This window comes from Rutidosis leptorrhynchoides, chromosome 8 (genome assembly GCF_046630445.1).
Source record: "Rutidosis leptorrhynchoides isolate AG116_Rl617_1_P2 chromosome 8, CSIRO_AGI_Rlap_v1, whole genome shotgun sequence".
NCBI lineage: Eukaryota > Viridiplantae > Streptophyta > Magnoliopsida > Asterales > Asteraceae > Rutidosis > Rutidosis leptorrhynchoides.
In genome coordinates, this window is record NC_092340.1 from 79,501,485 (window position 1) to 79,519,125 (window position 17,641).

Sequence of the window (17,641 nt, forward strand, 5' to 3'; positions counted from 1 at the left end):
AGGTTATTATGAATCATTATATTCATAGATTTTACTCGAATGGGTTCTCTGTCCTTCCTGCTCAAGGCATCGGCTACCACATTTGCCTTCCCCGGGTGGTAACGAATCTCAAAGTCGTAATCATTCAATAATTCAATCCACCTACGCTGCCTCATATTCAGTTGTTTCTGATTAAATATGTGTTGAAGACTTTTGTGGTCGGTATATATAATACTTTTGACCCCATATAAGTAGTGCCTCCAAGTCTTTAATGCAAAAACAACCGCGCCTAATTCCAAATCATGCGTCGTATAATTTTGTTCGTGAATCTTCAATTGTCTAGAAACATAAGCAATCACCTTCGTTCGTTGCATTAATACATAACCGAGACCTTGCTTTGATGCGTCACAATAAATCACAAAATCATCATTCCCTTCAGGCAATGACAATATAGGTGCCGTAGTTAGCTTTTTCTTCAATAACTGAAATGCTTTCTCTTGTTCATCATTCCATTCAAATTTCTTCCCTTTATGCGTTAATGCAGTCAAGGGTTTTGCTATTCTGAAAAAGTCTTGGATGAACCTTCTGTAGTAACCAGCTAGTCCTAAAAACTGGCGTATGTGTTTTGGAGTTTTCGGGGTTTCCCACTTTTCAACAGTTTCTATCTTTGCCGGATCCACCTTAATACCTTCTTTGTTCACTATGTGACCGAGGAATTGAACTTCTTCCAACCAAAATGCACACTTTGAAAACTTAGCGTACAATTCTTCCTTCCTCAATACTTCTAACACCTTTCTCAAATTTTCACCGTGTTCTTGGTCATTCTTTGAGTAAATAAGTATGTCATCAATGAAAACAATAACAAACTTGTCAAGGTATGGTCCACACACTCGGTTCATAAGGTCCATGAACACAGCTGGTGCATTAGTTAAACCAAACGGCATGACCATAAACTCGTAATGACCGTAACGTGTTCTGAAAGCAGTCTTTGGAATATCATCTTCTGTCACCCGCATTTGATGATACCCGGAACGTAAGTCAATCTTTGAATAAACAGACGAGCCTTGTAGTTGATCAAATAAGTCGTCGATTCTCGGTAGTGGGTAGCGGTTCTTGATGGTAAGTTTGTTCAACTCTCGGTAGTCGATACACAACCTGAATGTACCATCTTTCTTCTTGACAAACAAAACAGGAGCTCCCCACGGTGATGTGCTTGGTCGAATGAAACCACGCTCTAAAAGTTCTTGTAATTGGCTTTGCAGTTCTTTCATCTCGCTGGGTGCGAGTCTGTAAGGAGCACGAGCTATTGGTGCAGCTCCTGGTACAAGATCTATTTGAAATTCAACGGATCGATGTGGGGGTAATCCCGGTAATTCTTTCGGAAATACATCGGGAAATTCTTTTACAATGGGAACATCATTGATGCTCTTTTCTTCAGTTTGTACTTTCTCGACGTGTGCTAGAACAGCATAACAACCTTTTCTTATTAGTTTTTGTGCCTTCAAATTACTAATAATATGTAGCTTCGTGTTGCCCTTTTCTCCGTACACCATTAAGGGTTTTCCTTTTTCTCGTATAATGCGAATTGCATTTTTGTAACAAACGATCTCTGCTTTCACTTCTTTCAACCGGTCCATACCGATTATCACATCAAAACTCCCTAACTTTACTGGTATCAAATCAATCTTAAATGTTTCGCTAACCAGTTTAATTTCTCGATTCCGACATATATTATCTGCTGAAATTAATTTACCATTTGCTAATTCGAGTAAAAATTTACTATCCAAACGCGTCAATGGACAACTTAATTTAGCACAAAAATCTCTACTCATATAGCTTCTATCCGCACCCGAATCAAATAAAACATAAGCAGATTTATTGTCAATAAGAAACGTACTCGTAACAAGCTCCGGGTCTTCCTGTGCCTCTGCCGCATTAATATTGAAAACTCTTCCACGGCCTTGTCCATTCGTGTTCTCCTGGTTCGGGCAATTTCTAATAATGTGGCCCGGTTTTCCACATTTATAACAAACTACATTGGCATAACTTGCTCCGACACTACTTGCTCCGCCATTACTCGTTCCGACACCATTTGTTCCTTTCATTCTATTAACCCCTGGTCCGTAGACCTCACACTTCACCGCGCTATGACCATTTCTTTTACACTTGTTGCAAAATTTGGTGCAGAACCCCGAGTGATACTTTTCACACCTTTGGCATAGCTGCTTCTGATTGTTGTTGTTGTTGCGGTTATTATTGTTGTTGGGATGATTGTTGTAGTTGCTGTTGTTGTTGTTGTTGTTGCTGTTGTAGGGCCGTTTGTTGTAGTTGCGATTGATGTTGCGATTGTTAGGATAATTGTTGCGATTATTGTCGTAATTGCTGTTGTTGTTGTATTGGTGATTCTTATCACCGTTTTCCTCCCACTTTCTTTTGACTTGCTTCACATTGGCCTCTTCAGCAGTCTGTTCTTTAATTCTTTCTTCAATCTGGTTCACTAGTTTGTGAGCCATTCTACATGCCTGTTGTATGGAGGCGGGCTCGTGTGAACTTATATCTTCTTGGATTCTTTCCGGTAATCCTTTCACAAACGCGTCGATCTTCTCTTCCTCATCTTCGAATGCTCCCGGACACAATAGGCACAATTCTGTGAATCGTCTTTCGTACGTGGTAATATCAAATCCTTGGGTTTGTAACCCTCTAAGTTCTATCTTGAGCTTATTGACCTCGGTTCTGGGACGGTACTTCTCGTTCATCAAGTGCTTGAATGCTGACCACGGTAGTGCGTACGCATCATCTTGTCCCACTTGCTCTAGATAGGTATTCAACCATGTTAACGCAGAACCTGTGAAGGTATGCGTAGCGTACTTCACTTTGTCCTCTTCAGTACACTTACTTATGGCAAACACCGATTCGACCTTCTCGGTCCACCGTTTCAATCCGATCGGTCCTTTGGTTCCATCAAATTCCAAAGGTTTGCAGGCAGTGAATTCTTTGTAGGTGCATCCTACACGATTTCCTGTACTGCCAGATCCAAGGTTATTGTTGGTATGTAGCGCAGCCTGTACTGCGGCTATGTTTGAAGCTAGAAAAGTACGGAATTCCTCTTCATTCATATTCACGGTGTGTCGAGTAGTCGGTGCCATTTCCTTCAAAATAGTCAAATGGAACAAGTTAATCATACAGAATATTAAGAGTAGTTAATAGTATTTCGTAGCATAATATGAACTCGTTTATAAAAGCTTTTTCTTCATATTAGCGTTTTATATGTTTAAATTCGGGTAGTACCTACCCGTTAAGTTCATACTTAGTAGCTAATATACAATTCAACTACTACAATTCTATATGAAAAACTGATTGTAATAATATTTCGCGTTCAAACTTTTATACAATATTTTACAAACTTACAATACCGCTTATTTTACATAAAGCATGAAATATAGCACACAATAACTTTGATACAAGATAGTTGTGAAGATAATTCTAGCTAGTACACAAGTCGTTCAGCAAAGGCAATAAAGACATGTAATTCATACGTCCAGAAACAAGTCATGCATTCTGGTTTTACTAGGACTACTTCCCATCCTTGATCTTGTGGAACATAACCGTTATGGCCGTTGATAAGACAGCGTGTTGTAACGTCGTCAAAGGGACGAGGGTTACGTAATGACCAACAGTCTCGTAATAACCTAAAAACCTCATTTCTTACCCCAATTACCGACTCCGTCACTTGTGGGAACGTTTTGTTTAATAGTTGTAGCCTGATGTTCTTGTTCTCACTTTGGTGAGAAGCGAACATTACTAACCCGTAAGCATAACATGCTTCTTTATGTTGCATGTTAGCCGCTTTTTCTAAATCACGAAGTCCTATATTCGGATATACTGAGTCAAAATAATTTCTTAACCCGTTGCGTAAAATAGCATTTGGGTTCCCCGCAATATATGCGTCAAAGTAAACACATCGTAACTTATGGATTTCCCAATGTGATATCCCCCATCTTTCAAACAAAAGCCTTTTATAAACCAAGACATTCTTGGAACGTTCTTCGAATGTCTTACAAACTGATCTCGCCTTAAATAGTTGTGCCGAGGAATTCTGACCGGCTCTAGACAAGATTTCATCAATCATGTCTCCGGGTAGGTCTCTTAAAATATTGGGTTGTCTATCCATTTTGTGTTTTTATACTGTAAAATAGACAAGAGTTAGATTCATAAAAAAAATACTTATTAATACAAGCAATTTTTACATATATCATAAAGCATAAGCACACTATATTACATATATTACACCACACGAATACAACTATCTTATTCCGACTCGCTCATTTCTTCTTGTTCAGTTTTGGTTCGTTTTGCCAAGTTTCTAGGGATATATGATGTTCCCCTAATACGAGCCGTCGTTGTCCACATTGGTTTAGAAAAACCTGGTGGTTTAGAGGTTCCCGGGTCATTGTTACAACTTAAGGACTTCGGGGGTTGACGATACATATAAAGTTCATCAGGGTTGAAATTAGATTTCTCTATTTTTATGCCCTTTCCCTTATTATTTTCTTTTGCCTTTTTAAATTCAGTTGGGGTAATTTCTATAACATCATCGGAATTCTCGTCGGAATCCGATTCATCGGAGAATTGGTAATCCTCCCAATATTTTGCTTCCTTGGCGGAAACACCATTGACCATAATTAACCTTGGTCGGTTGGTTGAGGATTCTCTTTTACTTAACCGTTTTATTATTTCCCCCACCGGTTCTATTTCTTCTTCCGGTTCCGATTCTTCTTCCGGTTCCGATTCTTCTTCCGGTTCCGACTCTTCTTCCGGTTCCTCTTCGGGAACTTGTGAATCAGTCCACGAATCATTCCAATTTACATTTGACTCTTCATTATTATTAGTTGAGTCAATGGGACTTGTTCTAGAGGTAGACATCTATCACATAATATCAAACACGTTAAGAGATTAATATATCACATAATATTCATATGTTAAAAATATATAGTTTCCAACAAAAATGTTAAGCGATCATTTTTAAAGAAAACACGGTCGAAGTCCAGACTCACTAATGCATCCTAACAAACTCGATAAGACACACTAATGTAATTTTTCTGGTTCTCTAAGACCAACGCTCGGATACCAACTGAAATGTCCCGTTCTTATTGATTAAAAACGTTCCATATTAATTGATTTCGTTGCGAGGTTTTGACCTCTATATGAGACGTTTTTCAAAGACTGCATTCATTTTTAAAACAAACCATAACCTTTATTTCATAAATAAAGGTTTAAAAAGCTTTACGTAGATTATCAAATAATGATAATCTAAAATATCCTGTTTACACACGACCATTACATAATGGTTTACAATACAAATATGTTACATCGAAATCAGTTTCTTGAATGCAGTTTTTACACAATATCATACAAACATGGACTCCAAATCTTGTCCTTATTTTAGTATGCAACAGCAGAAGCTCTTAGTATTCACCTGAGAATAAACATGCTTTAAACGTCAACAAAAATGTTGGTGAGTTATAGGTTTAACCTATATATATCAAATCGTAACAATAGACCACAAGATTTCATATTTCAATACACATCCCATACATAGAGATAAAAATCATTCATATGGTGAACACCTGGTAACCGACATTAATAAGATGCATATATAAGAATATCCCCATCATTCCAGGACACCCTTCGGATATGATATAAATTTCGAAGTACTAAAGCATCTGGTACTTTGGATGGGGTTTGTTAGGCCTAATAGATCTATCTTTAGGATTCACGTCAATTAGGGTGTCTGTTCCCTAATTCTTAGATTACCAGACTTAATAAAAAGGGACATATTCGATTTCGATAATTCAACCATAGAATGTAGTTTCACGTACTTGTGTCTATTTTGTAAATCATTTATAAAACCTGCATGTATTCTCATCCCAAAAATATTAGATTTTAAAAGTGGGACTATAACTCACTTTCACAGATTTTTACTTCGTCGGGAAGTAAGACTTGGCCACTGGTTGATTCACGAACCTATAACAATATATACATATATATCAAAGTATGTTTAAAATATATTTACAACACTTTTAATATATTTTGATGTTTTAAGTTTATTAAGTCAGCTGTCCTCGTTAGTAACCTACAACTAGTTGTCCACAGTTAGATGTACAGAAATAAATCGATAAATATTATCTTGAATCAATCCACGAACCAGTGTATACGTATCTCAGTATTGATCACAACTCAAACTATATATATTTTGGAATCAACCTCAACCCTGTATAGCTAACTCCAACATTCACATATAGAGTGTATATGGTTGTTCCGAAATATATATAGATGTGTCGACATGATAGGTCGAAACATTGTATACGTGTCTATGGTATCTCAAGATTACATAATATACAATACAAGTTGATTAAGTTATGGTTGGAATAGATTTGTTACCAATTTTCACGTAGCTAAAATGAGAAAAATTATCCAATCTTGTTTTACCCATAACTTCTTCATTTTAAATTCGTTTTGAGTGAATCAAATTGCTATGGTTTCATATTGAACTCTATTTTATGAATCTAAATAGAAAAAGTATAGGTTTATAGTCGGAAAAATAAGTTACAAGTCGTTTTTGTAAAGGTAGTCATTTCAGTCGAAAGAACGACGTCTAGATGACCATTTTAGAAAATATACTTCCACTTTGAGTTTATCAATAATTTTTGGATATAGTTTCATGTTCATAATAAAAATCATTTTCTCAGAATAACAACTTTTAAATCAAAGTTTATCATAGTTTTTAATTAACTAACCCAAAACAGCCCGCGGTGTTACTACGAAGGCGTAAATCCGGTTTTACGGTGTTTTTCGTGTTTCCAGGTTTTAAATCATTAAGTTAGCATATCATATAGATATAGAACATGTGTGTAGTTAATTTTAAAAGTCAAGTTAGAAGGATTAACTTTTGTTTGCGAACAAGTTTAGAATTAACTAAACTATGTTCTAGTGATTACGAGTTTAAACCTTCGAATAAGATAGTTTTATATATATGAATCGAATGATGTTATGAACATCATTACTACCTCAAGTTTAGTAGGTAAACCTACTGGAAGTGAAAAGAAATGATCTAGCTTCAAAGGATCTTGGATGGCTTGAAAGTTCTTGAAGTAGGATCATGACACAAAAACAAGTTCAAGTAAGATTTTTACTCGAATTAAGATAGTTTATAGTTATAGAAATTGAATCAAAGTTTGAATATGAATATTACCTTGAATAAGAAAGATAAACTACTGTATATAACAAAGGTTTCTTGATCTTAGATGATTACTTGGAATGGATTAGAAAGCTTGGAAGTAAATTAGTAAACTTGAAGGGATTTTTGAAGTGTTCTTGAAGTGTTCTTCCTATGATGATTATAGCTTGATTCTTGAAGTGATTTTTGATGAAGATGATGATTAAATACTGGAAAAATACGTTCATAATAGTGTGTGTGTGTTGAGAGAGAATTAGAAAGAGAATTGGAAGTGAAATGGAGTGAATGATGAGTGGTAATTGGTGAGTGGTGAGTGGGGTTAAAAGGAGTTCTAGTTAGTTGACTAGCTCATGGTAGAAGTTAAAATTGATTATTCATACATGACATAATCAAGAGTGGAATCCCATGCTAGTTCCTATTGGTATATACTCATAGTAAGTACGTTTTGAAGCTGTGTATAATACGGGTAAGAATACGACTAGAATTCTTGATGAAAGAAAAGAATGGGAAAGTAACTGTAACCATTTTCGTTAAGTATGAGTGTTTTGATATATGTCTTGAAGTCTTCCAAAAGTATTTTAATACATCTAAATACACTACATGTATATACATTTTAACTGAGTCGTTAAGTCATCGTTAGTCGTTACATGTAAGTGTTGTTTTGAAACCTTTAAGTTAACGATCTCAATTAATGTTGTTAACCCATTGTTTATTATATCTAATGAGATGTTAAATTATTATATTATCATGATATTATGATATATTAATATATCTTAATATGATATATATACATTTAAATGTCGTTACAACGATAATCGTTACATATATGTCTCGTTTCGAAATCCTTAAGTTAGTAGTCTTGTTTATATGTATATAACTCATTGTTAATATACTTATGGAGATACTTACTTATCATAATCTCATGTTAACCATATGTATATCCATATATATATCGTCATGTCGTTTTTTACAAGTTTTAACATTCGTGAATCGCCGGTCAACTTGGGTGGTCAATTGTCTATATGAAACATATTTCAATTAATCAAGTCTTAACAAGTTTGATTGCTTAACATGTTGGAAACATTTAATCATGTAAATATCAATCTCAATTAATATATATAAACATGGAAAAGTTCGGGTCACTACAGCTAGAGCCATACCTCGCCTTCTTTTCGGGAGGACATTCCGCGGTACGGAAAGCTCCCTCAATATCGGAGATCCAACATGTACTTTTTAAAGGATCCCGCACCCCATTAAACATCGGGGGTTGAGCATCCTTGAAATTCTTGTAGTGGAAGTCTCGCCTTCCTTCACCTCCTTCACCACGAGGATATATGCTTCTAGCGTCAAGGGCCCCTTCGATAGTGGCCTTCATTCGTTCATTTATCAAATCGGTCACCTGCCCATCGACTGAATCTTGAAAGACCTTTCGGAAGTCCGTAAGAAAATCCGCTTTTAACTTTTTAAAGACGGCCTCAACCTTGGCCGAAAACTCGACGTCCTCGCTTGTACTTCCGTTATCATGATCGGGACCGTTTCTCGTCTTCATTCTATAAAACGAAATAGGTTAAACCACAAAAACGAAAGGACAATTACATGTGTATATACATATATGCCACACTACTCCATCTCGCTCAACAATCATCGTACATTGCTTGTTTAACACGACTTGCGCCCGTAATAATGGTAGCTAGTCATTACTACACGAGCACGTTGCATTAACTCACTAGTACAACGCCTATCTCGCTTAATGCTTGCTAAACACAACACAAACAATTAGCACAAGGTTAATTCTCATAAACCAAAGCACTAACAATTCCCGATTAGACCCAAAGTCCTACAAGTCCCGCATAAAGCGCTCACACAATAAAGTCTAAGTCTAGGCACCTATCTCATGAAAGGACCCGTTCATATACATTATAAACGATTCACAATAGTTGATTACATTGCGAGGTATTTGACCTCTATATGATACATTTTACAAATATTGCATTCGTTTTTAAAAGACAAACTTTCTTTACATCGAAAATTGACAGGCATGCATACCATTTCATAATATCCACTATCCAACTATAAATTGATTTAATAATAATCTTTGATGAACTCAATAACTCGAATGCAACGTTCTTCGAAATATGCTATGAAAGACTCCAAGTAATATCTTCAAAATGAGCAAATGCACAGCGGAAGATTTCTTTAACACCTGAGAATAAACATGCTTTAAAGTGTCAACCAAAAGGTTGGTGAGTTCATTAGTTTATCATAATCATTTATTTCCATCATTTTAATAGACCACAAGAATTTCATTTCCAGTTCTCATAAATATACGTCCCATGCATAGAGACAAAAATAATCATTCATATAGTGAACACCTGGTAACCGACATTAACTAGATACATATAAGAATATCCCCTATCATTCCGGGATCCTCCTTCGGACATGATATAAATTTCGAAGTACTAAAGCATCCGGTACTTTGGATGGGGTTTGTTAGGCCCAATAGATCTATCTTTAGGATTCGCGTCAATTAGGGTGTCTGTTCCCTAATTCTTAGATTACCAGACTTTAATAAAAAGGGGCATATTCGATTTCGATAATTCAACCATAGAATGTAGTTTCAATTACTTGTGTCTATTTCGTCAAACATTTATAAAAGCGCATGTATTCTCAGTCCCAAAAATATAAAGGGTAAAAAGGCAAATGAAACTCACCATACTGTATTTCGTAGTAAAAATACATATAACATCATTGAACAAGTGCATGGTTGGCCTCGGATTCACGAACCTAAATTAATTATATATATTTATGTGTTGGTCAATATTTGTCTAACAAATTAGGTCAAGTCATAGTGTACCACAATCCTAATGCTCGAGACTAATATGCAAAAGTCAACAAAAGTAAATTTGACTCAAAATAATTTCCAAAAATCTATACATGATTAATATATAGTTTAAATATCGTCGTTTTATATTTTTAAATATTTTTTTAAAAGATTTATTAGAGTAAATAATATAATTTATTTATTAATAAATAAAATTTTATATTAAATTTATATAATAAAATATACTTTTATATATATTAAGTAATAAAATTTATAGGGTTCATTTAATATCATAAAGATAATATGATAGGTATTATTAAAGTAAGTTATTACACGTAGTAAAATATGTTTGTATCACATATTTATTTGATAAAATAATATCTATAATGATAGTAAGTAAAAGTTGTATTATTTTGCAATAATAATTATTATTATAAAAATATCAATATTTATAATCACTAAGATGACATTATGATAAAACGATAATTCTAATTATGATAACTTTAATATTTACGATAATTTTTAATATTATCTTTAAAATAATAATTCTATTTAAAATAATAATAATAATGATATTTTATAGTAACAATGACATTTCTATTAAAATGATAATTTTTGTTAAAATGATAGTTTTAATACTAACGATACTTTTAATGATAATAGTAATGATAAAAATAATAAGAACGATAATTTTATCTAAATCAATATTTTATAATATTTTAATTTCATCATGATACTCTTACTCATTATTTCCTAATCATTTCGTTTAATAGCTTTTAATCGTCTTTTATATCGTGTTCATAATAATGATAATAATAGTAATCAAAATAATTAGGTGTTACAAATGTTTGTTTTAATTACACTAATATTAATAATGATAGTTACTATAACATTATTAACGATAATACTAATAATTATCTTAATGATAATATAGTAATAATAATAATAACAATAACAATAACCATTTTTAAATAATGATATATATATTAATAATGATGATAATAATAATAATAATAATAATAATAATAATAATAATAATAATAATAATAATAATAATAATAATAATAATAATACTAATAATAATAATAATAATAATAATAATAATAATAATAATTGGATAATAATAATAATACTAATTATAACTTTAACGATAATAACGATAGTAATAATAAAAAAAATTACAGTTTTTAATGATAAATCCCTTTTATTGATAAAGATAATAATAATCATAATAATAAGATAAAACTAAAACGACGATAAAAACGACGATAATAATAATCATTTTTAATAAAAATATCAAAAATTCAATTGATTATAACTTCTAATCCGTTCATCAAAACCATTCAATATCTAAAGGAAAAGTTCTTAATTTTTCGCTAGCTTTCCAAGGACATGCATATCTTATACCTTCTCTCAACCGCAAGTGTAACTAATTCAAGATTCAACCTAACCTGTCTAAGGGCAATATCAAAAGTACAAACATGCATAATCCTAAATACTCGAGCACTAGTCAGGGATACACTATTAGTATGTAAAAGTTAAATTATGAGTACTCACGTATCAATATTGAGATTCAATATTGCAGGAAAGGTACGTAGACGCAACGGAAATGATAAACACTATATTGACCTCACGAGCATACCCATGAACCATACTCAATCACCTCCATAGCTATAACCCATAATTTCCTTAATCCTATCCTACTCGAAAAACAATTTCGAAACCACTCGGACAGCACCCCGTCGTAATATTTTATGTATACTAATAATATCTTGAAATAATACGGAGTAAATATATATATGTAAATCGATTGAGAGAGTTTAGAGAAAAATATTTTCAAGTTTCTATGAAATAATGAAACCTATTGAATTCTATTTATAATAGATTTTTGAATTATTAAAGTGAATTATTAAAGTATGAATTATTAAAGTGAATTATTAAAGTATGAATTATTAAAGTGAATTATTAAAGTATGAATTATTAAAGTGAATTATTAAAGTATGAATTATTAAAGTAAAGTAAAGTAAAAATAAAGTAAAGGTAAAGTTTAAGTATAGTAAAAGTATAAAACTATGTACGTATAATACGCGTATAAATATATATAATATTAATTTAAATCGTTATATATATTTAATAAAATAAAATATAAATATCTTTATCTTTATCTTTATCATACTAATTAAGTAGTGAGTTGTCAAAAGTGGTTCTAGATATTTATAAAAGTTATATACGTTTTAATAATAAAGTTCTTTTTAAACTGAAAACTTTTTTGTACGTTTGAAACTAAATAGATCAATCGAGTCTTTATGAGATTCAATCTTCCACTATCCTTTGTCTAGTTCTCAATGATTGACAATTTGTTCTTATTTATAAATCACTTTACCATTTCCCGAATATTGTTAAAATGGAAAGATTTCTCAAATCAACGTGGGCCTTTCAACAGAGACTTGTAATCATAATTCAATATATCTGATAATTCAATCATTTGATCTTATCTTCTAATTCCATTGATAAAAATTTTGAAACAGATACAATCATATAAAGTATTTAATCTAATATTTTGTTTACGTTTCACGTTATAATATATATACACATATACATATATAATCATATTCGTTTAATGGTTCGTGAATCGTTAGAACTTGGTCGAGGTTGAATGAATGTATGAACATAGTTTAAAATTCTTGAAATTTAACTTAACAAATATTGATTATCGTGTCAGAAACATATAAAGATTAAAGTTTAAATTTGGTTGAAAATTTTCGGGTTGTCACATCTCAAGTCGCCTAAATCCCTTAGACCATGCTCTGATACCACTTGTAACAACCCGACTTCATAAACCCAAAAACGCGTACCAAAAAAAAAAATTTATATGTCAGTGCATCTGGACGGCGTCCAGAATCCTGGACGGCGTCCAGCTCAGAATTGTGGGACGGCGTCCAAAGTTTGGGACGACGTCCAAAATTTGGGACAGCGTCCAGCTTAAACAACTGGGACGGCGTCCAAGAAATTGGGACGGCGTCCCAATGGTCTTCCAGCTACTGATCACGGGTCCAACTCACACGAGCGGAAAACCCGCTTCCCGATACTTTCAAACGAAAACCTTTTTACCACAAGTCAATATAAGTGAAACTAAGAGATTTTCATCATCAAATCAAGTTTTACATCAACGGACCCACATCGCCCATTTTACGAGTTTTGTTCAAAAATAAAAGTTTCGACCAAATATAAGTTTAAGTTCCAAACGACACTAGAGCATGGTGTTTGGGGTTAAACTACCCAATCTCGGTCGAACTCCAAAAGCTAACACCCAAAAGCATCCCCTAACAAAACAAGCGGGAGATCACTAATCCAAATGAACGCTCTTACCCTTGTCAATGCCCGAGCCTATAAAAAAAGTAAACAACGAGAGGGTAAGCAAAGCTTAGTGAATGCAATAATTATACATACATATATATAACCCATCTATTTGCAATCACAATTACCGAATACCTTGTACGAACTTGAAACTCAAATTAGCATAACATCATACCCGAAATACTTAACAAGTCGCACATTATCACAAAACCGCATTAGCATATACTCAACACAATATATTTAAACAATATGCCAAACAATCAACAATCTCAATATGGTTAACCATAACGCTATGGTGCTACCGGCTCTTGGTTCACACCATACGCAATTGAGTCATACTCTTTTATAGTGCTACCGGCTCGTGGTTCACACTCGATGCTACCGGCTCGTGGTTCACATCTTAGTTTATAGTGCTACCGGCTCGTGGTTCACACTCGATGCTACCGGCTCGTGGTTCACATCTTAGTTTATAGTGCTACCGGCTCGTGGTTCACACTCGATCACACACATGTTATGGCACTACCGGCTCTATGGTTCATACCATAACACCCACAAATAAATACGTCATATACACATACGTATAATTACTCCACTCACCTTAGAGTCTTCGTGAAAGATAACCGAACTTGCCACTTCAATGTAACGTACCTATTACATTTTAGCACATAATCAATTCACAACTCAAGTCGGTCAAGCGACTCACTCAAAAATCTAGAGTCTTTTGTCCCAAAGTGCAATCCCGACCCATTTTGCACCCTTAACCCTAATAATGGGTTAACTTCACCAAAAACCCTAACTTTAGCCAATTAAGGTCTTAACACACTTTTAACCACAAAGTTAACTCGTTTTCATACATGCAAGACAACCTAGGTCATCAAAGACCCATTTGACCCATTTCAAGGTCAACATACCCATTTAGGTCACCCACAACCCAAATGACTCCCACGAACACTAACTATAGGTGTACTAGTGATCTATTAGGCCTTTAAGACCCATTTACACATTTCAACATTTCAAAACCCTAAGTTAGTCACCATTTGGGTCTTCATGACCCAAACTTACCCAAAACCCCCAAATCACTCATACATGGGTTTTATGTACAACATTAACCCAAACCCTAACCCTTAAACATATTTACTAGAGAAATCAATTTTAGGGCTTACCACCACAATCAAAACGAAGCTAACGAGGAGATGAACAACTTCAATGCTCGAGCTAGAACCCGAAACAAGCTTCTTCCTCTCCTATTTGAGCTTTCTCACACTTAAGAGCACTCTCTCTCTAGAATTAAAGTAGATGATGTTTGGTGGTTGTGAATGGAGTAATGAGACTCCCAAAACTGATCTAGGGCTTTAAAATTCGTCCAAGAAGTGAAATTACCAAAATACCCATCTAAAATAATTAATAACAAAAAGACATGCCTGCCAGCCATTCTGGACGGCGTCCAAAATGTTGGACGGCGTCCAGGTCTTCAAACTGGGACGGCGTCCCAAATGTTTGGACGGCGTTCAAACCCAAAAAGAAAACAGGATCTTACAATATATATATATTTATATTATTATTATTATTATTATTATTATTATTATTATTATTATTATTATTATTATTATTATTATTATTATTATACATAAAATACTATGACGAGGTTATGTCCAAACGATTTCAAAAATGGTTTTCAAGCGGGATAAAGCTAAGGAAACTATGGGTTATAGCTATGGAGGTTATGGGTAATGTTCGTAGGTATTGTTTGCAAATCAAACCTAGTGTTTATCACCTATGTTACGTGTACGTACTTTCCTGCAATATTGAATCACAATATTGATACGTGAGCATTCATATCTTATCTTTTATATATTAATAGTGCATCCCTGACTAGTGCTCGAGTATATATGTTTATGCATGCTTGTATGCTAAATTTCATCGTTAAACAGTTTATGATGAATCACGAATTAAATACATATATTACTGATAAAAGGTATATGATATGCATGTTTTTGGAAAGCTGGCGAAAAATCAATAACTTTTCATTTAGAAATCGCATAATTTCGATGAACGAATCAAAAGATATGGTCAACTGAATTATGATTGATGTTAATTGGAATTGCTTTTGAATCTGTAATTAATATTTAAACAACTTGTTTGTAAGATTGATAAATTGGATTTTTGAATATTACCAGCAGAGTAAATGAATCCTTATATAAGGCACATCTCGTTGTGTTAAACTATTGTCAAAATTGACTTTTTGAAACTACTTTGGATAACTTTTATATGTCGATATCGAGCATTAGGATTGGGATACACTATGACCTGACCTAGCTTGATAGACATTTATTGACCAACATATGTTCTCTAGGTTGAGATCTACGGTTATTTGGTAATTCGAGTTTCGGTCACATTTTGGTGAACGACTTTATATGCTGCTAAGGTGAGTTTCATTTGCTCACTTTCTAATTGCTTTTGCAATCTATATTTTTGGGCTGAGAATATATGCACTTTATTTTAAATACAATGGACACAAATTTATACTAAATTCTACACCGAGTTTGAACCGAAAATCCCTTAGCTTTGGTAACTAGTAACTGCCGGTTATAAGAACTGGTGGGCGCGAGTAGTTATATATGGATCCATAGGGCTTGACATCCCCGTCTATTTCAGGTATAGAAACCCTAGGCTGAACTATAAAACAGACGTATGCTATTTAAGTTTAGTACACGTTGGTTTGCGTGTATTGTACATGTTGGTTGCATGTATGTTAAAACAGGGGTACTTATTATAACGTTAAAGCTTAGTTACCAGAGTGCTCAATCTTGTAGAATATTTTGATAAACGTTTTTGGATGAAACAACTGAAATCTTGTGATCCACCTTTATGTACATATTATGCAAAACATTAAAACTATGAACTCACCAACCTTTGTGTTGACACTTGTTAGCATGTTTATTCTCAGGTTCCCTAGAAGTCTTCCGCTATTTGCTTATATGTTAGACAAGCTATGTGCATGGAGTCTTACATGGCATGTTTTTCAAGGATACGTTGCATTCACCAAATCATCACCATGTATCTTATTTTGGCTGCATAGTCAACAGAAGTACTATTGTAAACTATTATATTACGGTGATTGTCTATATGTAGAAATCATCAGATGTCGAAAACCTTTGATTTAAATATTCATTTATGGTGTGCCTTTTCAAAAGAATGCAATATTTACAAAACGTATCATATAGAGGTCAAATACCTCGCAATGAAATCGATGAATGACGTGTTCGTCCGTATGGATTTGGAGCGATCGTCACACACATATAAATAATATTGTTATTATTATAACACTCCCCCTTGGATATCAATTTTGTTTTATTGAAGATCAACTATAAGTTACTGCCTCATTAAAAACCTTGCTAAAGAAAAACCCAGTGGGATAAAAACTTTAGCCAAGGGAAAAAGAGTGCAGCATAGAGTTGACTCCCCCTCAAGTAGACATCGATGAGTTGTCACATGCCTTATGCCAATATTATGAACATGCGTTCTGTAAATAGTAGTTGGAAGTGCTTTGGTGAAAAGATCGGCAGAGTTTTTGCTGGATTGAACATATCTCATTTCAATCTGGTTGTCCTTAATGAGATCTTGAGTGTATGAGAAGAATCTAGGAGGTATGTGTTTTGTTCGGTCACTTTTGATAGACCCTTCTTTTCATCTGTGCTATGCAAGCTGCATTATCTTCATAGATAGTTGTTGGGCTTTTATTGCATTCTAGTCCACAAGAATCAGTAATGAGTTGTGTCATTGATCTCAACTAAAAACATTCCCGAGTAGCTTCATGTAATGCAATCACTTCAGCATGATTCGATGATGTTGCAACAAGTGTTTGTTTTTGAGAATGCCATGATATTGCGGTACCTCCATTTAGGAATACATATCCAGTTTGAGATTTAGCTTTATGTGGATCAGATAAATAACCTGCATCTGCATAACCAACCAAATCTTGTTTTGATTCGTTAGAATAAAATAATCCTAAATCAGTAGTTCCTCGAAAGTATCGAAATATGTGTTTGATCCTATTCAAGTATCTTTTGGTAGGAGCAGAGCTGGATCTTGCCAACAAATTAACTGCAAAAGAAATGTCAGGTCTTGTACAATACATAAGAATCCCAATTGTACCAAAATATGGAACTTCCGATCTGTTAAGATCTTCATGACCTTTACAGGGATTAAATAGATCAGTGTCAATATTGAGTGATCTAACAACCAAT